We start from the raw sequence: 25325 nt of genomic DNA on the forward strand, positions 1-25325 counted from the left end.
GGTATCTGTCTTGTCCCTCCTGTTCATCCGTGTCCTGTAGCTTTGGTATTGTATCCCACAAGTAAAGGATGAATCCGTGGACTCGTATCTTGTAGAAGAAAAGGAAATTTATGCTTACCTGATAAATTGATTTCTTCTACGATACGACGAGTCCACGGCCCTCCCTGTCAATTTTAGACATATTATATTTTTTTGTTTAAAACTTCAGTCACCTCTGCACCTTTTAGTTTCTCCTTTTTCTTCCTATACCTTCGGTCGAATGACTGGGGGGTGGAGTCAAGGGAGGAGCTATATAGACAGCTCTGCTGTGATGCTCTTTGCCACTTCCTGTTAGCAGGAGGATAATATCCCACAAGTAAAGGATGAATCCGTGGACTCGTTGTATCTTAGAAGAAATCAATTTATCAGGTAAGCATAAATTTCCTTTTTCTCACCATTAATTGGACTTTCTAAAGATACCATTATTTTCTTCATATCTTATAATTTACTATAATTTTTTTTTATACAACATTAGGAAAAAAATGGAAAAAAAAACACACTTTTTCTAACTTTGACCCCCAAAATCTGTTAAACATCTACAACCACCAATAAACACCCATGCTAAATAGTTTCTAAATTGTGTCCTGAGTTTAGAAATACTCAATCTTTACATGTTCTTTGCTTTTTTTGCAAGTTATAGGGCAATAAATAGAAGTAGCACTTCCAATAAACACAAGTTGCTATTTCCAAACCACTTTTTTTCAAAATTAGAGTTTGTTATATTGGAACACTGATATCTTTCAGGAATCCCTGAATATCCCTTGACATGTATATATTTTTTGTTAGAAGACATCCCAAAGTATTGATCTAGGCCCATTTTGGTATATTTCATGCCACCATTTCACCACCAAATGCGATCAAATAAAAAAAAATGTTACATTTTTCACAATTTTAGGTTTCTCACTGAAATTATTTACAAACAGCTTGTGCAATTATGGCACAAATGGTTGTAAATGCTTCTCTGGGATCCCCTTTGTTCAGAAATAGCAGCTATATATGGCTTTGGCGTTGCTTTTTGGTAATTAGAAGGCTGCTAAATGCCACTGCGCACCACACATGTATTATGTCCAGCAGTGAAGGAGTTAATTAGGGAGCTTGTAGGGAACTTTTAGGGTTAATTTTAGCTTTAGTGTAGTAGACAACACAAAGTATTGATCTAGGCCCATTTTGGTATATATAATGCCACCATTTCACTGCCAAATGCGATCAAATAAAAAAAATTGTTCACTTTTTCACAAACTTTAGGTTTCTCACTGAAATTATTTACAAAGAGCTTGTGCAATTATGGCACAAATGGTTGTAAATGCTTCTCTGGGATCCCCTTTGTTCAGAAATAGCAGTTATATATGGCTTTGGCGTTGCTTTTTGGTAAATAGAAGGCTGCTAAATGCCGCTGTGCATCACACGTGTATTATGGCTAGCAGTGAAGGGGTTAATTAGGTAGCTGGTAGGAAGCTTGCATAGTTAATTTTAGCTTTAGTGTAGAGATCAGCCTCCCACCTGACACATCACACACCCTGATCCCTCCCAAACAGCTCTCTTCCCTCTTCCACCCCACAATTGTCCCTGCAATGTTAAGTACTGGCAGAAAGTCTGCCAGTACTAAAATAAAAGCTATCTTTGATTATTTTTTTAAATTTTTAAGCATATTTACATATGCTGCTGTGTAGGATTCCCCCAACCTCCCTGACCCCCCCCCCTCTAACTTATTGGGAGCCATCTTGGGTACTGTCAGTTTACAATAAAATATTTTTTTATATATATTTCTTCTGTAGTGTAGCTTTCCCCCCTATAGACCAACCCCCCACCCCCTCCTAGATCCCTTAGATGATTTATATTTAATACTTCCACCCCCCTCTCTCTCACTTTTGGTCTTACATTTTTCTGTAGTGTAGCGGTTCCCGCCCGCCCCCGTGCACGCATGCGCGTCCATGTGCGCCCCCAGTTAATCTGCCCGAGATCCCGCCCCCCTCTGCATCATTGAAGCCATCGATGGCCGCCCACCCGCCTCCCACCCAACGATTGCGGCCATCGATGTCCGGTGCAGAGAGGGCAACAGAGTGTCTCTCTGCACCAGAGGGCTTATAAAGGTTATTACAGGCTGCCTCGATATCGAGGCATCACTGCAATAAGCGGACCGACATCGTACAGTGTACATCCTCGGGCGTTAAGGGTATTTTTTTGGAGGACGTACCCTGCACGTCGTCTGTCATTAAGGGGTTAAATAAACAAAACAGATTATATTTTTTTTTTAGTTTTTTCTTCTTCTAATATTAGGTCTGTTAAAGATTTTTTTTATAAGTGATTCTTATGTTTTGCTTCATCTGTACAATATTTGGATCTTAGATCTTCGGAAAATGTATTTCTCTTGTAAGGTGTATCCAGTCCACGGGTTCATCCATTACTTGTGGGATATTCTCCTTCCCAACAGGAAGTTGCAAGAGGACACCCACAGCAGAGCTGTCTATATAGCTCCTCCCCTAACTGCCACTCCCAGTCATTCTCTTGCAACTCTCGACAAGATAGGAAGTATCAAGAGATATGTGGTGACTTACTGTAGTTTTTACCTTCAATCAAGAGTTTGTTATTTTTAAACGGTACCGGCGTCATACTGTTTTACTCCCAGGCAGAAATTAGAAGAAGAATCTGCCTGGAGGTTAATGATCTTAGCGGTTTGTAACTAAGGTCCATTGCTGTTCTCACGCATAACTGAAGAGTATGGGAAAGACTTCAGTTGGGGGAACGGTCTGCAGATTACCTGCTTTGAGGTATGTTCAGTGTATTTATTTCTAGAGAGATGATAAGGTCTAGAAAATGCTGACAGAGCCTTATATAATTGAGGTAAGCCTGATGCAGTGATTTAACCACGACTGGGATCATGCTTGCAAAAAAGGGTAATATTCATGTTAATACTCATATTTCTTAGTGACAAAACGTTTACAGGTTATATAGAAAGAACGTTTTTTCTCTGAGGGTGATAAATCGTTTTTTGGGGCCTAGTTTCCACATGGCTAGTCAGATACTCCTAGGAGTATTTTCTTAAGGCCCTCTGACATCGAGTGCATGGTGGGAGGGGCCTATTTTCACGCTCTAGATGCACAGTTCATATTCAGACTGAGACATCCAGCTTCCCTAAAGGAGTCTTCTGGCATCTGAGGACCACTATAGAGGGCTTATTTCTTTACTAAATCGTATTTGAGGGCAGGTAGGAGCCACAGCAAAGCCGTGGCAAGGTGTTTAACTGTTTATTAACGTTTTTCAAATCCGGTTTGGGGCCTAAAGGGTTAATCATCCATTTGCAAGTGGGTGCAATGCTGCTTTAGTCCCTTATACACACTGTAAAAATTTCGAAGAGTTTACTACTTTTTAACACTGTTTTGCAGTTTATGTGCTAGTTTTTTTTTTCTCTTAAAGGCACAGTACCGTTTTTATTTAATTGCTTTTTCACATTTATTAAAGTTTTTTCCAAGCTTGCTGGTCTCATTACTAGTCTGTTAAACATGTCTGACATAGAGGAAACTCAATATGTTTAGTAGCCATTGTGGAACCCCCTCTTAGAATGTGTACCAAATGTACGGAAATTTCTATAAACTATAAAGACCATATGATGGCACTTAAAGATTTATCACCAGAGAATTCTCAGACAGACAAAAGGGAGGTTGTGCCACCTAGCTCTCCCCATGTGTCAGAACCTATAACTCCCGCGCAAGTGACGCCAAGTACATCTAGTGCGTCCAATTCTTTTACCTTACAGGACATGGCGGCAGTTATGAATGCTACCCTCTCAGAGGTATTGTCCAAACTGCCAGTATTACAAGGAAAGCGAGACAGCTCTGGGGCTAGAATAAATACAGAGCTTTCTGATGCTTTAATACCTGTGTCCGATATACCCTCACAATACTCAGAAGCCGAAGCAGGAGAGCTTCTATCTGTGGGTGACATTTCAGATTCAGGGAAGGCGTCAGTCTGACTCTGAAATGACAGCATTTAAATTTAAGCTTGAACACCTCCGCTTATTGCTCAGGGAGGTTTTAGCGACTCTGAATGACTGTGACCCCATTGTAGTTCCAGAGAAATTGTGTAAAATGGACAAATATTTTGCAGTGCCTGTTTACACTGACGTTTTTCCAGTGCCTAAGAGGTTTACGGAAATTATTACTAAGGAATGGGATAGACCAGGTGTGCCGTTCTCTCCCCCTCCTGCTTTTAAAAAGATGTTTCCGATAGATGCCGCAATACGGGACTCGTGGCAGACGGTCCCTAAGTTGGAGGGAGCAGTTTCTACACTAGCTAAGCGTACAACTATCCCCGTCGAGGACAGTTGTGCTTTCCTAGATCCTATGGATAAAAAATTGGAGGGTCTCTCTATCTTTATACAGCAAGGTTTTATTCTCCAGCCTCTTGCATGCATTGCCCCAGTTACTGCTGCAGCGGCTTTCTGTTTCGAGTCTCTTGATGAGGCTCTACAGGTGGAGACCCCGTTAGATGATATTTTAGACAGGATTAAAGCTCTTAAGTTAGCTAATTCCTTTATTTCGCAGTTTTTCACTTAACCAAGCTAACGGCTAAGAATTCAGGTTTTGCCATTCTGGCGCGTAGGGCGCTATGGCTTAAGTCCTGGTCAGCAGACGTTACTTCAAAGTCTAAGCTTCTTAACATACCCTTCAAGGGGCAGACCCTATTCGGGCCTGGACTGAAGGAGATCATTTCTGATATTACTGGAGGAAACAGTCACGCCCTTCCTCAGGATAGGTCCAATAAATTAAGAACTAAACAGAATAATTTTCGTTCCTTTCTTAACTTCAAGAGTGGCGCAGCTTCAGCTTCCTCTAATGCAAAGCAAGAGGGAAATTTCGCCCAGTCCAAACCAGTCTGGAAACCTAACCAGGTTTGGAACAAAGGAAAGCAGGCCAAAAAACCTACTGCTGCATCTAAGACAGCATGAAGGAGTAGCCCCCGATCCGGGACCGGATCTAGTCGGGGGCAGACTTTCTCTCTTCGCTCAGGCTTGGGCAAGAGATGTCCAGGATCCCTGGGCACTGGAGATTGTTTCCCAGGGATATCTTCTGGAATTCAAGGGTTCATCTCCAAAGGGGAGATTTCATCTCTCACAACTATCTGCAAACCAGATAAAGAGAGGCATTCTTACGTTGCGTTCAAGACTTACTGGTTATGGGAGTGATCCACCCAGTTCCAAGGGAGGAACAGGGGCAGGGGTTCTATTCAAACCTGTTTATAGTTCCCAAAAAAGAGGGAACGTTCAGACCAATCTTGGATCTCAAGATTCTAAACAAATTTCTCAGGGTCCCATCTTTCAAGATGGAGACAATCCGAACCATCCTCCCTATGATCCAGGAGGGTCAATATATGACTACCGTGGACTTAAAGGATGCTTATCTCCACATTCTGATCCACAGAGATCATCATCAGTTCCTCAGGTTTGCCTTTTTAGACAGGCATTACCAGTTTGTGGCTCTTCCCTTCGGTTTAGCCACGGCGCCGAGAATCTTTACGAAGGTTCTAGGGTCCCTACTTGCGGTTCTAAGGCCGCGGGGCATAGCGGTGGCTCCTTAGACGACATCCTGATCCAGGCATCGACTTTTCAAAGTGCCAAGTTCCATACGGATATTGTTCTGGCCTTTCTAAGGTCTCATGGGTGGAAGGTGAACAGAGAAAAGAGTTTGTTCTCCCCCTCACAAGAGTTTCCTTCCTAGGAACCCTGATAGATTCAGTAGAAATGAAAATTTTTCTGACAGAGGTCAGGATATCAAAGCTTCTATCTTCCTGCCGTGTTCTTCATTGCACTCCTCGGCCGTCAGTGGCTCAGTGTATGGAAATGATCGGCCTAATGGTAGCGGCAATGGACATAGTTCCGTTTGCCCGCCTTCATCTCAGACCACTGCAACTTTGCATGCTCAATCAGTGGGATGGGAATTACACAGATTTGTCTCCTCAGTTAAATTTGGATCAAGAGACCAGGGATTCTCTTCTCTGGTGGTTATCTCGGGTCCATCTGTCCAGGGGAATGAGTTTCCGCAGGCCAGAGTGGACTATAGTGACGACAGATGCCAGCCTTCTGGGCTGGGGCGCAGTCTGGAACTCCCTGAAGGCTCAGGGCTCGTGGTCTCTGGAGGAAGCCCTCCTTCCGATAAACATTCTGGAACGAAGTGCGGTATTAAATGCTCTCTAGGCTTGGCCTCAACTAGCTACGGCCAGGTTCATCAGATTTCAGTCGGACAATATCACGACTGTAGCCTATATCAACCATCAGGGGGGGAACAAGGAGTCCCCTGGAAATGATGGAGGTTTCCAGGATAATTCTTTGGGCAGAGGTTCACTGTTGCCATCTCTCAGCTATCCATATCCCAGGAGTAGAGAATTAGGAGGAGGATTTTCTAAGTCGGCAGACTTTTCATCCGGGGGAGTGGGAACTCCATCCGGAGGTATTTGCCCAGCTGATTCAACTTTGGGGCCAACCAGAACTGGATTTGATGGCGTATCGTCAGAACGCCAAACTTCCTCGTTACGGGTCAAGGGATCCCCAGGCAGCGCTGATAGATGCTCTAGCAGTGCCTTGGTCCTTCAGCCTGGCTTATGTGTTTCCACCCTTTCCTCTCCTCCCACGTCTGATTGCCAAGATCAAGCAGGAGAGAGCTTCGGTGATTTTGATAGCACCTGCGTGGCCACGCAGGACTTGGTATGCAGATCTGGTGGACATGTCATCCTTTCCACCATGGACTCTGCCGCTGAGGCAGGACCTTCTACTCCAAGGTCCTTTCATATATCCAAATCTAATTTCTCTGCGTCTGACTGCTTGGAGATTGAACGCTTGATTTTATCAAAACGTGGCTTCTCCGAGTCGGTCACTGATAGCTTGATTCAGGCTCGTAAGCCTGTCACCAGGAAAATCTATCATAGGATATGGTGTAAATATCTTCATTGGTGTGAATCCAAGGGTTACTCATGGAGTAAGGTCAGGATTCCTAGGATATTGTCTTTTCTACAAGAAGGATTGGAAAAAGGATTATCGGATAGTTCCTTAAAGGGACAGATTTCTGCTCTGTCTATTCTTTTGCACAAGCGTCTGGCAGATGTTCCAGACGTTCAGGCGTTTTGTCAGGCTTTAGTTAGAATCAAGCCTGTGTTTAAACCTGTTGCTCCGCCATGGAGTTTAAATTTAGTTCTTAAAAGTTCTTCAAGGGGTTCCGTTTGAACCTTTGCATTCCATAGATATCAAGCTTTTATCTTGGAAAGTTTTGTTCTTAGTAGCTATCTCTTCGGCTCAAAGAGTTTCAGAATTATCAGCCTTACAGTGTGATTCCCCTTATCTGGTCTTCCATGCAGATAAGGTAGTTTTGTGTACCAAACCTGGGTTTCTTCCTAAGGTGGTTTCTAATAAGAATATCAATCAGGAGATTGTTGTTCCGTCACTGTGTCCTAATCCTTCCTCAAAGAAGGAACGTCTGTTACACAATCTTGACGTGGTTCGTGCTTTAAAGTTCTATTTACAAGCTACTAAGGAGTTTCGTCAAACATCTGCATTGTTTGTTGTCTACTCTGGAAAGAGAAAAGGCCAAAAGGCTTCGGCAACTTCTCTTTCTTTTTGGTTAAGAAGCATAATCCGTTTAGCTTATGAGACTGCTGGCCAGCAGCCTCCTGAAAGAATTGCAGCTCATTCCACTAGAGTGGTAGCTTCCACATGGGCTTTTAAAAATGAGGCCTCTGTTGAACAGATTTGTAAGGCGGCGACTTGGTCTTCGCTTCATACCTTTTCTAAATTCTACAAATTTGATACTTTTGCTTCCTCGGAGGCTATTTTTGGGAGAAAGGTCTTACAGGCAGTGGTGCCTTCCGTTTAAGTGCCTGCCTTGTCCCTCCCTTCATCCGTGTCCTAAAGCTTTGGTATTGGTATCCCACAAGTAATGGATGAACCCGTGGACTGGATACACCTTACAAGAGAAAACAAAATTTATGCTTACCTGATAAATTTCTTTCTCTTGTGGTGTATCCAGTCCACGGCCCGCCCTGTCATTTTAAGGCAGGTGGTTTTTATTTTTGAACTACAGTCACCACTGCACCCTATAGTTTCTCCTTTTTTCTTGCTTGTCTTCGGTCGAATGACTGGGAGTGGCAGTTAGGGGAGGAGCTATATAGACAGCTCTGCTGTGGGTGTCCTCTTGCAACTTCCTGTTGGGAAGGAGAATATCCCACAAGTAATGGATGAACCCGTGGACTGGATACACCACAAGAGAAAGAAATTTATCAGGTAAGCATAAATTTTGTTTTTTTTACATGATTTCTTTAAAGATACAGTCAACACCAGAATTTTTGTTGTTTTAAAAGATAATCACTTTATTGCCCATTCCCCAGTTTTGCATAACAAACTCAGTTATAATACACGTTTTACCTCTGTAATTACCTTTGTATCTAAGCCTCTGCAGACTACGCCATTATTTCAGTTAATTTGATAGACTTGCACTTAAGCCAATCAGTGCTCACTCCTCTGTAAATTCACGTGCATGAGATCAATGTCATCTATGTGAAACACATGAACTTATGTCCACTAGTGGTGAAAAACTGGCAACATGCTTTCAGATTAGAGGCGGCCTTCAAGGTCTAAGAAATTAGCATATGAACCTCCTAGGTTTAGCTTTCAACTAAGAATTCCAAGAGAACAAAGCAAAATTGGGGATAAAGTTAAATTGGAAAGTTGTTTAAAATTGCATGCCCTATTTGAATTATGAAAGTTTTCTCCAACATAGGTGTGTCCGGTCCACGGCGTCATCCTTACTTGTGGGATATTCTCTTCCCCAACAGGAAATGGCAAAGAGCCCAGCAAAGCTGGTCACATGATCCCTCCTAGGCTCCGCCTACCCCAGTCATTCTCTTTGCCGTTGTACAGGCAACATCTCCACGGAGATGGCTTAGAGTTTTTTAGTGTTTAACTGTAGTTTTTATTATTCAATCAAGAGTTTGTTATTTTGAAATAGTGCTGGTATGTACTATTTACTCAGAAACAGAAAAGAGATGAAGATTTCTGTTTGTATGAGGAAAATGATTTTAGCAACCGTCACTAAAATCCATGGCTGTTCCACACAGGACTGTTGAGAGCAATTAACTTCAGTTGGGGGAACAGTGAGCAGTCTCTTGCTGCTTGAGGTATGACACATTCTAACAAGACGATGTAATGCTGGAAGCTGTCATTTTCCCTATGGGATCCGGTAAGCCATGTTTATTACGATCGTAAATAAGGGCTTCACAAGGGCTTATTAAGACTGTAGACTTTTTCTGGGCTAAATCGATTCATTATTAACACATATTTAGCCTTGAGGAATCATTTTATTTGGGTATTTTGATATAATAATATCGGCAGGCACTGTTTTAGACACCTTATTCTTTAGGGGCTTTCCCAAAGCATAGGCAGAGCCTCATTTTCGCGCCGGTGTTGCGCACTTGTTTTTGAGAGGCATGGCATGCAGTCGCATGTGAGAGGAGCTCTGATACTTAGAAAAGACTTTCTGAAGGCGTCATTTGGTATCGTATTCCCCTTTGGGCTTGGTTGGGTCTCAGCAAAGCAGATACCAGGGACTGTAAAGGGGTTAAAGTTCAAAACGGCTCCGGTTCCGTTATTTTAAGGGTTAAAGCTTCCAAATTTGGTGTGCAATACTTTTAAGGCTTTAAGACACTGTGGTGAAAATTTGGTGAATTTTGAACAATTCCTTCATGTTTTTTCGCAATTGCAGTAATAAAGTGTGTTCAGTTTAAAATTTAAAGTGACAGTAACGGTTTTATTTTAAAACGTTTTTTGTACTTTGTTATCAAGTTTATGCCTATTTAACATGTCTGAACTACCAGATAGACTGTGTTCTGAATGTGGGGAAGCCAGAATTCCTATTCATTTAAATAAATGTGATTTATGTGACAATGACAATGATGCCCAAGATGATTCCTCAAGTGAGGGGAGTAAGCATGGTACTGCATCATTCCCTCCTTCGTCTACACGAGTCTTGCCCACTCAGGAGGCCCCTAGTACATCTAGCGCGCCAATACTCCTTACTATGCAACAATTAACGGCTGTAATGGATAATTCTGTCAAAAACATTTTAGCCAAAATGAACACTTATCAGCGTAAGCGCGACTGCTCTGTTTTAGATACTGAAGAGCATGACGACGCTGATAATAATGTTTCTGAAGGGCCCCTAACCCAGTCTGATGGGGCCAGGGAGGTTTTGTCTGAGGGAGAAATTACTGATTCAGGGAACATTTCTCAACAAGCTGAACCTGATGTGATTACATTTAAATTTAAGTTGGAACATCTCCGCATTCTGCTTAAGGAGGTATTATCCACTCTGGATGATTGTGACAAGTTGGTCATCCCAGAGAAACTATGTAAAATGGACAAGTTCCTAGAGGTGCCGGGGCTCCCAGAAGCTTTTCCTATACCCAAGCGGGTGGCGGACATTGTTAATAAAGAATGGGAAAGGCCCGGTATTCCTTTCGTCCCTCCCCCCATATTTAAAAAAATTGTTTCCTATGGTCGACCCCAGAAAGGACTTATGGCAGACAGTCCCCAAGGTCGAGGGAGCGGTTTCCACTTTAAACAAACGCACCACTATACCCATAGAGGATAGTTGTGCTTTCAAAGATCCTATGGATAAAAAATTAGAAGGTTTGCTTAAAAAGATGTTTGTTCAGCAGGGTTACCTTCTACAACCAATTTCATGCGTTGTCCCTGTCGCTACAGCCGCATGTTTCTGGTTCGATGAGCTGATAAAGGCGGTCGATAGTGATTCTCCTCCTTATGAGGAGATTATGGACAGAATCAATGCTCTCAAATTGGCTAATTCTTTTACCCTAGACGCCACTTTGCAATTGGCTAGGTTAGCGGCTAAGAATTCTGGGTTTGCTATTGTGGCGCGCAGAGCGCTTTGGTTGAAATCTTGGTCGGCTGATGCGTCTTCCAAGAACAAGCTACTTAACATTCCTTTCAAGGGGAAAACGCTGTTTGGCCCTGACTTGAAAGAGATTATCTCTGATATCACTGGGGGTAAGGGCCACGCCCTTCCTCACGATCGGCCTTTCAAGGCAAAAAATAAACCTAATTTTCGTCCCTTTCGTAGAAACGGACCAACCCAAAGTGCTACGTCCTCTAAGCAAGAGGGTAATACTTCTCAAGCCAAGCCAGCTTGGAGACCAATGCAAGGCTGGAACAAGGGAAAGCAGGCCAAGAAACCTGCCACTGCTACCAAGACAGCATGAAATGTTGGCCCCCGATCCGGGACCGGATCTGGTGGGGGGCAGACTCTCTCTCTTCGCTCAGGCTTGGGCAAGAGATGTTCTGGATCCTTGGGCGCTAGAAATAGTCTCCCAAGGTTATCTTCTGGAATTCAAGGGGCTTCCCCCAAGGGGGAGGTTCCACAGGTCTCAGTTGTCTTCAGACCACATAAAAAGACAGGCATTCTTACATTGTGTAGAAGACCTGTTAAAAATGGGAGTGATTCATCCTGTTCCATTAAGAGAACAAGGGATGGGGTTCTACTCCAATCTGTTCATAGTTCCCAAAAAAGAGGGAACGTTCAGACCAATCTTAGATCTCAAGATCTTAAACAAGTTTCTCAAGGTTCCATCGTTCAAGATGGAAACCATTCGAACTATTCTTCCTTCCATCCAGGAAGGTCAATTCATGACCACGGTGGATTTAAAGGATGCGTATCTACATATTCCTATCCACAAGGAACATCATCGGTTCCTAAGGTTCGCATTCCTGGACAAGCATTACCAGTTTGTGGCGCTTCCTTTCGGATTAGCCACTGCTCCAAGGATTTTCACAAAGGTACTAGGGTCCCTTCTAGCCGTGCTAAGACCAAGGGGCATTGCTGTAGTACCTTACTTGGACGACATTCTGATTCAAGCGTCGTCCCTTCCTCAAGCAAAGGCTCACACGGACATAGTCCTGGCCTTTCTCAGATCTCACGGATGGAAAGTGAACGTGGAAAAGAGTTCTCTATCTCCGTCAACAAGGGTTCCCTTCTTGGGAACAATAATAGACTCCTTAGAAATGAGGATATTTCTGACAGAGGCCAGAAAAACAAAGCTTCTAGACTCTTGTCGGATACTTCATTCCGTTCCTCTTCCTTCCATAGCTCAGTGCATGGAAGTGATCGGGTTGATGGTAGCGGCAATGGACATAGTTCCTTTTGCGCGCATTCATCTAAGACCATTACAACTGTGCATGCTCAGTCAGTGGAATGGGGATTATACAGACTTGTCTCCGAAGATACAAGTAAATCAGAGGACCAGAGACTCACTCCGTTGGTGGCTGTCCCTGGACAACCTGTCACAAGGGATGACATTCCGCAGACCAGAGTGGGTCATTGTCACGACCGACGCCAGTCTGATGGGCTGGGGCGCGGTCTGGGGATCCCTGAAAGCTCAGGGTCTTTGGTCTCGGGAAGAATCTCTTCTACCGATAAATATTCTGGAACTGAGAGCGATATTCAATGCTCTCAAGGCTTGGCCTCAGCTAGCGAGGGCCAAGTTCATACGGTTTCAATCAGACAACATGACAACTGTTGCGTACATCAACCATCAGGGGGGAACAAGGAGTTCCCTAGCGATGGAAGAAGTGACCAAAATCATTCTATGGGCGGAGTCTCACTCCTGCCACCTGTCCGCTATCCACATCCCAGGAGTGGAAAATTGGGAAGCGGATTTTCTGAGTCGTCAGACATTGCATCCGGGGGAGTGGGAACTCCATCCGGAAATCTTTGCCCAAGTCACTCAGCTGTGGGGCATTCCAGACATGGATCTGATGGCCTCTCGTCAGAACTTCAAAGTTCCTTGCTACGGGTCCAGATCCAGGGATCCCAAGGCGGCTCTAGTGGATGCACTAGTAGCACCTTGGACCTTCAAACTAGCTTATGTGTTCCCGCCGTTTCCTCTCATCCCCAGGCTGGTAGCCAGGTTCAATCAGGAGAGGGCGTCGGTGATCTTGATAGCTCCTGCGTGGCCACGCAGGACTTGGTATGCAGATCTGGTGAATATGTCATCGGCTCCACCTTGGAAGCTACCTTTGAGACGAGACCTTCTTGTTCAGGGTCCGTTCGAACATCCGAACCTGGTTTCACTCCAGCTGACTGCTTGGAGATTGAACGCTTGATCTTATCGAAGCGAGGGTTCTCAGATTCTGTTATCGATACTCTTGTTCAGGCCAGAAAGCCTGTAACTAGAAAGATTTACCACAAAATTTGGAAAAAATATATCTGTTGGTGTGAATCTAAAGGATTCCCTTGGGACAAGGTTAAGATTCCTAAGATTCTATCCTTCCTTCAAGAAGGATTGGAAAAAGGATTATCTGCAAGTTCCCTGAAGGGACAGATTTCTGCCTTGTCTGTGTTACTTCACAAAAAGCTGGCAGCTGTGCCAGATGTTCAAGCCTTTGTTCAGGCTCTGGTTAGAATTAAGCCTGTTTACAAACCTTTGACTCCTCCTTGGAGTCTCAATTTAGTTCTTTCAGTTCTTCAGGGGGTTCCGTTTGAACCCTTACATTCCGTTGATATTAAGTTATTATCTTGGAAAGTTTTGTTTTTAGTTGCAATTTCTTCTGCTAGAAGAGTTTCAGAATTATCTGCTCTGCAGTGTTCTCCTCCTTATCTGGTGTTCCATGCAGATAAGGTGGTTTTACGTACTAAACCTGGGTTTCTTCCAAAAGTTGTTTCTAACAAAAACATTAACCAGGAGATTATCGTACCTTCTCTGTGTCCGAAACCAGTTTCAAAGAAGGAACGTTTGTTGCACAATTTGGATGTTGTTCGCGCTCTAAAATTCTATTTAGATGCTACAAAGGATTTTAGACAAACATCTTCCTTGTTTGTTGTTTATTCCGGTAAAAGGAGAGGTCAAAAAGCAACTTCTACCTCTCTCTCTTTTTGGATTAAAAGCATCATCAGATTGGCTTACGAGACTGCCGGACGGCAGCCTCCCGAAAGAATCACAGCTCATTCCACTAGGGCTGTGGCTTCCACATGGGCCTTCAAGAACGAGGCTTCTGTTGATCAGATATGTAGGGCAGCGACTTGGTCTTCACTGCACACTTTTACCAAATTTTACAAGTTTGATACTTTTGCTTCTTCTGAGGCTATTTTTGGGAGAAAGGTTTTGCAAACCGTGGTGCCTTCCATTTAGGTGACCTGATTTGCTCCCTCCCTTCATCCGTGTCCTAAAGCTTTGGTATTGGTTCCCACAAGTAAGGATGACGCCGTGGACCGGACACACCTATGTTGGAGAAAACAGAATTTATGTTTACCTGATAAATTACTTTCTCCAACGGTGTGTCCGGTCCACGGCCCGCCCTGGTTTTTTTAATCAGGTCTGATAATTTATTTTCTTTAACTACAGTCACCACGGTACCATATGGTTTCTCCTATGCAAATATTCCTCCTTAACGTCGGTCGAATGACTGGGGTAGGCGGAGCCTAGGAGGGATCATGTGACCAGCTTTGCTGGGCTCTTTGCCATTTCCTGTTGGGGAAGAGAATATCCCACAAGTAAGGATGACGCCGTGGACCGGACACACCGTTGGAGAAAGTAATTTATCAGGTAAACATAAATTCTGTTTTTTTGGACTTGACTGTCCCTTTAATGTTGGTTATAAAATAAATATAAAACATACTTAAACAACTTTCTGATGTACTTCTATTATCACATTTTCTTAGTTTTCTTCTTTTCCTTTGTTTAAAAAGCAGGAGTGTAATCTCAGGAGTCTGCACTTGTCTGTAGCACTATATCACAGCAGTTTTGCAACAACTTATACATTATCAAGAGCACTAGATTACAGCACTATTTTCTATCATGTAGTACTTCAGGCATGTGCAAGCTGCTAACCTAGGTATCTCTTCAACAAATAATATGAGAACAAAGCAAATTTGATAATAGAAGTAAATTGGAAACTTTTAAAAATGGTATTATTTGAATAATGAAAGAAAAATGTTGGGTTTCATATTCCTTTAAGCATTAGCATAAAGCTAGGGAAAGGTGTAGCGGGGTCATAGCCTGCGGCTTACTCTTGTGGTAGACACTCATTCATAGCAGTTGAAATGTGCTCAAAATATAATAATTATGTCATTAATAACTAACATTAATCCTATTGTATATCTTAACAGGTGAATTTACAAACTGCAATTATCCTAATCCTATCCATGGTGAAAATACGGATAGCAACGTGGAAAATTTATGTTCTGAATATGGGATTTTTTTTACCAGGAAATCAAATCTTTTAATACCGAAAATTCATACTGTAGAGAAAGCATTTTCATGTTCTGACTGTGTGAAATGTTTTACCGACAAATCAACTCTTATTAGATATCAGATAACTCATACAGGAGAGAAAGCATTTTCATGTTCTCAATGTGGCAAGTGTTTTGCTTTGAAATCAACTCTTAGGAACCATAAAAAAAATCATACAGGAGAGAAAGCATTTTCATGTTCTGAATGTGGGAAGTATTTTATTGACAAAGCAACTCTTAGAGGCCATCAGAAAAATCATACAGGAGAGAAAGCATTTTCATGTTCTGAATGTGGGAAATGTTTTGCTCACAAATCAACTCTTATTAGTCATCAGATAATTCATACAGGAGAGAAACCATTTTCATGTGTTGACTGTGGGAAATGTTTTACACAGAAATCAATTCTTATTAGACATCAGATAAATCATACAGGAGTGAAAACATTTTCATGTTCTGAATGTGGGAAATGTTTTGCTCAGAAATCAACTCTTATTAGACATCAGATAATTCATACAGGAGAGAAACCATTTTCATGTTTTGAATGTGGGAAGTGTTTTAATGACAAATCAACGCTTAGAAGCCATCAGGAAATTCATACAGGAGAGAAAACATTTTCATGTTCTGAATGTGGGAAATATTTTGCTCGGAAATCACGTCTTATTAGACATCAGCGAATTCATACAGGAGAGAAAGCATTTTCTTGTTCTGAATGTGGAAAGTGTTTTGCTCACAAATCAACTCTTATTATTCATCAGATAATTCATACAGGAGAGAAAGCATTTTCATGTTCTGAATGTGGAAAGTGTTTTGCTCACAAATCAACTCTTATTAGTCATCAGATAATTCATACAGGAGAGAAAACATTTTCATGTTCTGAATGTGGGAAATGTTTTGCTCGGAAATCACGTCTTATTAGACATCAGCGAATTCATACAGGAGAGAAAGCATTTTCATGTTCTGAATGTGGAAAGTGTTTTGCTCACAAATCAACTCTTATTAGTCATCAGATAATTCATACAGGAGAGAAAGCATTTTCATGTTCTGAATGTGGAAAGTGTTTTGCTCACAAATCAACTCTTTTTAGTCATCAGATAATTCATACAGGAGAGAAACCATTTTCATGTGTTGAATGTGGGAAGTGTTTTAATGACAAATCAACGCTTAGAAGCCATCACAAAATTCATACAGGAGAGAAAGCATTTTCCTGTTCTGAATGTGGGAAGTGTTTTGCTCATAAATCAAGTCTTATAAGACATCAGATAATTCATACAGGAGAGAAAACATTTTCATGTTCTTAATGTGGGAAATATTTTGCTCAGAAATCAACTCTTAGAAGCCATCAGATAATTCATAAAGGAGAGAAGGCATTTTCATGTTCTGAATGTGGGAAAAGTTTTGCTCCGATGTTAAAACTTATTGCGCATCAGAAAATTAATTTTGGAGATAAAGCATTCTCATATTTTGCACAGAGCGAACCCCTATGTTAAGCCCTTATCTGGTTTAGGATAGTCTCCCTAGCTGCATAAAATGCATTGTGCTGAGTTATAACAAATAATATATTTTGATTTACAATTTTTTATTAAAAATAAAAACACTGAATTAATTTAGAAAGGTTACTTAATATATTTATTAATCCTTAAATGTTTTGACTACATTTGAGAAAATAATCTCAAAATCTTGTGTATTGAAATTGTAATAAAAATATGATTTATTTCATACAGGTGGTGAAAGTCCACAATCCATTTGATTCTTTGGTGAGAGGGGTTCTCAGACCGAGTTGTGGCTCATTTCCCCCACAGAGTATAATGAGTTTTGGAGGGATGTATTTGTAGTATAGGTAGTGATATATTTTTTCAATTATTGGGATTTAAACACAAGCCTTTCCACATGTGTCACAGGGACGTGTCCTTTGCCTCTTTCTGTTGGTTTGTGAATATACTCTTATTCCAGATCCTCTGCTGTTATGTTTCAGCACTGGTTTTGGCTTCCTACTGGTTTTCTACATTAGTAGGGTGTCCAATGTTAAGTACTATATTTTTTGTTATTTGGCAATCTATAAGCCTCTTAGATTATTGTTATATATTTATTTAATTTCCGTTTTAAAAACTTTTTTTATGTATTTGTCACTTTTTCACTCGTACATTTTTTAAACCTTACAGGCATTTCACATGCATATAATTTCCATCTTTATGGGAGGTGAGTCCACGGCTTCATTCATTACTTGTGGGAAATAAGAACCGGGCCACCAGAAGGAGGCAAAGGCACCCCAGCCAAAGGCTTAAATGCCTCCCTCACTCCCCTCATCCCCCAGTCATTTGCCTTTCGTCACAGGAGGTTGGCAGAGATGTGTCAACAGTTTTTAGATGGGACTGGAGTTTTAAGTAGTCCTGTTAGTCTCAGTGAGGGCATGGATGAAAGTTATAGTTGGAGATGCAGGGAGAGACTTTCTGCGAAACCTTTCCAACTCAGATTAACAGTTCCATTAGCAATTGGCATTGACGAGTTTCACTGCCTGCTTTCTGCACTCAAGTCCATGTGAGGAGCTATGCTACTAACCTGTCACACTTGAAGGGCTGTGTTCCTGTTCCACAGTGTCGATTCTGGTAAGATTGTTTCATTTATACACATATGATAACGTAAGAAGGCAGGGGCACAGTGTGACTCCTTTATCTCTATAGAATCAAGGGTTAATATCCCCGGAAGGGGGTTATTTAACAGTGGGGGATTTATGCATAATATTTGTTATTGTGTTTAATACTGCGACATGTGTGAGATGAGGCTCTGTTAATGTGTGAACGGTCAGGTTTCCTTGGAAGATTTTGGCGTGGCCTTTGTTGGTGTGTTTTCTCTTTAGTGCAGGGGCGGTCCTGCATGGCACTCCATGTGATCGGGTGTGACCTCTTCAACTTCCTCTTTCTTGACCGGCAGTTGCATGAGACAAAGCGGTTTCTCTGTGGTCTGGGTCATAGGAGGTGGTGAGTACCCCGGCCATTGGGTATGCCATTTAATCTATCTAGTCCATAATAAAGGTGCAACCTATGGAGGACTCTATGTTAGAGGGTACTCCCTCTTTAACTAAATCTAATATGTGTGTTTATTGTGAGGAGGTTCCGGTTGTTGATCCGCCTGCTCAACTATGTATGTTCCACATGCTTTGATAAAATTGCAATGTCCAAACAGAATAAGATTTTTAGTACAACTGAGGGTTCTCCGCCCAGTGAGGTGCGTTCCCTACATTCATCTCTGATTACACATGCTGCTCCCCAGGGCACTACTAATCTTCTAATGGGAGGGGCCCTCTGGCCTCCAGATTTCGCTGATCAGTTGCAATCCTTCTGGATAGGAAGAGTCCATGGCCCCCACTCATTTTTTCTTGTCTATGGACGGTCCCGTATTATTTATTTTATTCTTCTGGCACCATTTATACCCTGTTTCTCCTACTTTTCCTTGTTCCCTCGGCACAATGACTGGGGTAGTGAGGAATTGGGAGGAATATTTTACCCTTTGGCTGGGGTGTTTTTGCCTCCTCCTGGTGGCCTGGTGTTGTATTTCCCAACAGTAAGGAATGAAGACGTGGACTCTCCCTATCCGGAAGGAAAGGAATTTATCTGGTAAGCAAAAATTATGTTTTTTTTTTAAATGAAGCTTGCTTTCAGTCTGTTCAGGATACCTGTGTTATAATTATAGTCTTCCAGGATTATTGAATTGGTTTCAGAACAAGGCCTCCCAGGGGAAAGTTTTCTTTTTTATGTCCAATGTTCTGAGAAATCCTGTAAAAGCTAAGGCCTTTATTCAGTGAGTTTTGAATGTAGAATCTATGGAAGTGATTGTTCCTGTTATTTTGTTGGAACAGGGAATGGAGTTTTACTCCAATATCATAATTTCATCAGTTCCAAAGAAAGAAAGGATTCTCAGACCAGTTCTTGAACTAAAGGCTCAGAGTCCCTACTTTTAAAATGAAGACTATTCAAACTATTCTACCTTTTGTTCAGCAAGGTCACTTTATGTTCACAATAGATTTAAAAGGATGCATACCTTCATGTTTCTATTCACAAGGAACATCAGTTTCTAAGGTTTGCTGTTCTAGACACACATTTTCAGTTTGTTGCTCTACCATTTTGTTTGGATACAGCTCCCAGAAAATTCTCCAAGGTCCTGAGTACCCTTTTGTCTGTGATCAGAGATCAAGGTATTGCAGTGTTTTCATTACATGGATGATATCTTGGTTCAAGCTCCATCTTTTCATTGAGCAGAATCTCACACCAGCAGACTGTTGTTCTTTCAACAACATGGTTGGAAAATAAATTTTTCAAAGAGTTTGCTGGTTCCTCAGAAAAAGGTTTTTTCTTTCATATTGGTGCTACCAGGAGGAGGCAAAGTCTCCTAATCCTCAAAAGCCTATAAATACCCCTCCCACCTCACACATACCTCAGTTTTAAACTTTGCCTCCCTAGGAGATACTTGAAGCATTATAATGTGCTTGATGTCTTCAGTGGAAAAGCTCTTCAGAGCATTTTGAAGCCCAGTTCCCCTCAGAGTACAGTGCTTGTCAGAGGGATGTGAAGGGAGTACTGCCTTATGACGCCATGTTTTTGCCTCACAAGAAAGCTTTTTCATAGGCTCTTTGTAAATTCGGTTGCCGGGATTCATCTTCTGCCTCCCTTTACAGATCTGCATCATACTTCTATTCCATTACCTCTGCTTATATGTTTCAGTACTGGTTTGGCCGTCTGTTATCAGTGGACGAGTGTCTATGGGTAAGTATAATAAATATGGATTTATCTGACACAGCTATGGTTTGGGCACTTATTCAAAAGTTAGCATATATATTTATATATAAGACCCCTGGAACAGGTACTATTCCCCTTTATGCAATGATTATTTTATTAGAGCAGTATTTTTTATCAATGCAAACTAATATCTGGTCACAGTGCCATAATCAGCAATTGTGTTCTGCCTTAGCAGGGGGTTTAACTTGCATACCATTTAAATTTATATGAGGCATCATCTAAATTTTCTAAGACATGACACTGGGCCTTAGAATAAGAACTGGCATCCGCTTTGATGAAGCATTAGTTTATTTTACGTGCATGTGCACGCTCACCGTGTCGCTTATTTATGATGTAATTGACCGTGTCATCATTTGGCGCCAAACGATAATTTTCGCGCCTTTCTTTCTCTATATTAGTACTTTCCCCTCTGCTATTATTGACCTAGATCGTAACAAAGGGCTAGATTATGCATCCTTTGTTCTATACATAATGATATCACAATGCAATTTGGATTATAACATTTTAAGCGTTTTTTTGCAAACCTTTTTTAAAGAGAGAGAGAGACAAAAAAGCTTACTTAAGCAGGGGGTTAAAATAGTATTTTATTGCATACTCAATTTGTTTATTTTTATTTTTCTGTGTTTCCATAATGGAGTAGCCTTCACCTGTCCCAGAAGTTACAGGAATTGAGCTGTCTGGACACATTTCTACCAAAGCTAAGTGTGCTTATTGTAAAAATACTGAAGTGGCTTCTTCAGCTGATTTATGTGGCTCATATTTTCATTTTTTTATTGAGGACATACATGAAAAGAAAAAAGAACATATTGGCACAAGATACATGGACATAATTCAAATTACATGTGATGTTTAAGAAAAGAGAATAATATAAATAAAATGATTTTCCTTGTTTTTATCCCTGTAGACATCAAACCTGGACCTCTCTTGGGTCTTTGATTAAAACATATAGCAAATAATATAGAGATTATATAATAGGTACAACCCTAACAAGGATTTTCAAACAAGATTCAAACTGCAAGCTTAGCAGAAATAAAATTGTAAAAAAACAGTTGCAGTAGAATAAAGGTCAGAACTGGAAAAACATCAGTTAAATATATTATCAGCACCTGGTAGGGTTTCCTTAAATGTTATGTATCTTATATGACAGCATATTCTGTTGTGAAAGTATGGCCAGCTAGTGATAGTTAATGATTTGAATTGTTAGACTGGAACAAAGGTAATAATTGTTTCTGAAAGAATAACTATATATTAACCTCACTATTATAAAGCTGGGTGTATAGTGATGTCCAATATCAACAAACAGCACAGTCCAGCACACAGGCCACTGCACACCACATAGAGTAACCACCACACCCTCAAGGTAATCATTAAAGATTCAGAATGAAGTGGCAGCAAAAGTGAAATCAAACAGGTTTATTCAGCACATAAAATATGCTATGTTTTGGGAACTTTTTCCCTTAGTCATGCATTACTAAGGGAAGGAGCTCCCGAAACATGTTGTGTTTTATGTGCTGAATAAACCTGTTTGATTTCAATTTTGCTGCCACTTCATTCTGAATCTTTAGGGTGTATAGCAATGTACAGGAGAACAATTAAAATATCTTTATAGATTAATTTATATTTTAACAGGAAATCGTAATAATGGAGTTGTATATATCATAATGCTCTTATGAAAAATCTTAGGTTGCTGACAATTAAAGCAGTGTTGTTGCTGAAGTTAGTCCAGCTGTGCCCATGCTTTCTTGCATCTGTATTACCAGATTGTGATGAGCGCCAGTCCCTTGATGCGTATATATCCATGTGTATAGTCAGGCAGCTTTAGAAATGTTAGTGGATCATGGGGATTGTCCGGTGGTGTAAACTTTGAGGTCATCTGTGTATCGGATGGGATATATGCGCCACATGATGAATCTATGATAGTTTTCATGCCCAATGGGCTTGGTGTTGTAGGACTCTTTAAATGTTTTAATCTCAATGTAATGATTTAACTCATATTTTGTGGGTGCTTTATTGATTAGGGCTTGCAGAAGGGCTTCTATTTTAGAAAAATATTGATCCAAATGATATAAGGACTCAACGCCCCTCATGGTCACGGCTTTCTTCCTCTGTAATGGGATGAGGGAGTGGATTTCTTGGACTGTAATTGAAGTAAGCAAATGAAGATAGCGAGGTTAGCTTTGCAGATGGGTGACTGATACAACAGTATGTTGTGGAGTGTTCTAAGGAAAATGATTAGTCCAGACATGGCTAAGTACCCCGGAATTCCGGGGGGGTGTGTTACCTGGTAATTACCGGCCTCAAACGTCTGATTCTGGCTCCAAAATCATAAATACAGCGATCTGATCATCAGGTTTGTTTGATAGGTGCTAGTAACCAAGCAAGGTTGCAATGTTTATCAGATGCTGTAGAATAATGATAATAATCGGTGGATTACTTCAAATTCTTCTGGAGCTTCAGAACGTACGACCACTCAGAGCCGCTGCTAGGACACGCACCCGCATGCTTTGAATTTTTATCACATTCTGACAATGTTTCTATGTATTCAAACGAAACTGCTGTTTTTCCCTTACAGTCTAATGCAGAAGGCATACCCACAGCAATGAAGGATTTATTGCTGCCGCCATTGAGAAGGCCCTGACTTCTCTACAGCCTTCAAATAAACATAAAAGGTCAGCACATGTTTTACCTACTGCTAGTAATATATTTACTGACCAACTTAATACTGATGTATCTTCTAATGATGGGGACACCTGAATTTGAGATTCCTATATCAGACATAGAGGTTGATAATTATTTTTTATTTAAAATTGAACTCATACGTTCTCTTTTAAAAGAAGTTATAGTCACGCAAGAAGTTTAAGAAGCTAATCCTTCTAACAATATACCATATAATCATTTAAATTCAGTGTTTAAAATGGTTATCAATCTCCCTGAGGTTTTTCCTATTCCTGACGATTTCTCTGATATGATTGCTGAGGAATGGTCTAAACCAGGGAATTATTTTAACCCTTCTTCAAGGTTTTAAAAATTATATCCTTTACCTATTTCTAAGTTAGAGCTTTGGGAAACCTTACCCTAAGTTGATGGGGCTATTTCCACTCTTGTTAAACGTACTACTATTCCTTTGGAAGACAGTACTTCGTTCAATGACCCTTTTAGATCGATTTCTATTGCTGACATAGCTGATGCATCTACTTTTTGTATATCAAGTCTTGTTCAGCAGTCCACTTCTGATCCTGAATGCTCAAATATTCATTTACTTAATTTTATTTGCAATGCAGTATTTGATATCATGAAAATCAATGTTAAAACTATACCTTTAGCTATTCTTCCAAGAAGAGCTTTGTGGCTTAAATCATGGAATGCGGATATGATATGTAAAACGAGATTATTATCTCTTTTCAGGATAAAAATCTCTTTGGTTCCCAACTAGATTCTATTTATTCTACTATTACTGGAGATAAGGGGGTTTTCCTTCCACAAGAAAAAAAGTCTAAAGGAAAATTTAAGGCACCAAATCATTTTCTATCCTTTCATCAGAATAGAGAACTGAAAGCCAACCCCTTCAATAAACCGTCTGGCTCTAACTGGAGACCTTCAAATTGGAATAAATTTAAACAATATAAGAAACAGAATCCAGCCTCTAAGCCTGCATGAAGGTACGGTGCCCAATTCAGTTCTTCTGGTAGGAGGCAGACTAAAACACTTTCAAGAATTTTGGTCAGAATCTGTCCAAAATCCGTGGATCCAGAACATAATTTCTCAGGGATATTGAATTGGTTTCAGAATAAGACCTCATACAGAAAGATTTTTTTTCTCACCCATATTCCAAATCACCCATTGAAAGCCAAGCATTTCTGAAATGTGTTTAAACAGATTTGCGAGAATTCCAACTTTCAAGATGGAAACTATAAGGACTATTCTTACCTTTTGTTCAGCAAGGTCACTTTATGTCCACAATAGACTTACAGGATACTTACCTTCACATCCAAGTCCACCCAGAACATTGTCAATTTCTGAGTAACTATTCTACCTAGTTATCCTGTAAGTCTATAGTTTTTTAAAGCATTACCTTATATCCGGTTTCAGACGGACAATATCACAACAGTGGCATATGTCAATCATCAAGGGGGAACTCAAAGTTTCTTAGCTATTATAGAAGTATCTCAAATATGTTCTTGGGCAGAATCAAAATCTTGTATTATCACTGTGATTCACATCCAAGATGTAGACAACTGGGAGGCGGATTATCTCAGTCATCAATCGCTACATCCAGGGAGTGGTCTCTCCACCCAAATGTGTTCTATCAAATTGTACTGATATGGGTCCTTCCAGAAATTGATCTGGTGAGCTCTTGTTTGAACAAGAAACTTCCCAGGTACCTCTCAAGGTCCAGGGATCATCAGGCAGATGTGATGGATGCTCTAGCAGTACCTTGTTCTTACCAGCCTCCTTACATTTCCCCCCCTTCTCATCCTGATTCCCAGAGTGATTTCAAAGATCAAGAAGAAACAGTCCTATGTGATTTAATAGTCCCTGTGTGGCCTCATGTGATTTGTTATGCGGACATAGTTTGGATATCCAGTTGCTCGCCATGGCATCTTCCTCTACGACTAGACCTTCTGTCTCAAGGTCCCTTCTTCCATCCAGATCTAAAGTCTCTAAACGTAATGGCATGGAAATTGAACACTTACGACTAGATTACGAGTTTTGCGGGAAGGTGAAAAAGCAGCGTTAACAGGTCCTAACGCTGCTTTTTTATGCCCGCTGGTATTACGAGTCTTGCAGGTTTAGGGGCACCGTACACTTTTTTGGCCTTACCACAAACCAACTTACGCAAATAGCATATAGTCTTTTTTCAATGGAACTTCCATAAGGGCTGATATTACAAGTTTGTCCTGGGAGGCCAAAAAGTGAGCGGTACAGCCCATCCTGCAAGATTCCTAACGCATTTTAAAGTCAGTAGTGCTGTAGCATAAAACTCATAACTAAAGTGCTAAAAAGTACACTAACACCCATAAACTACCTATTAATCCCTAAACCAAGTCCCTCCCACATCGCAAACACTAAAATAAAACTATTAACCCCTAATCTGCTGCTCCGGACATCGCCACCACTAGAATAAACATATTAACCCCTAAACCGCCCCACTCCTGCCTCGCAAACACTAGTTAAATATTATTAACCCCTTATCTGCCGCCCCTTACATCAC

General features: G+C 41.0%; 1 pseudogene; it reads left to right on the forward strand.

Moving 5' to 3' along the window:
* The window catches only part of LOC128657054 (zinc finger protein 260-like), a 57214-nt pseudogene extending 40292 nt beyond the window's left edge, over positions 1–16922 (forward strand).
* Positions 16923–25325: the final 8403 nt, after the last annotated feature.

This window comes from Bombina bombina, chromosome 4 (assembly GCF_027579735.1).
Source record: "Bombina bombina isolate aBomBom1 chromosome 4, aBomBom1.pri, whole genome shotgun sequence".
NCBI lineage: Eukaryota > Metazoa > Chordata > Amphibia > Anura > Bombinatoridae > Bombina > Bombina bombina.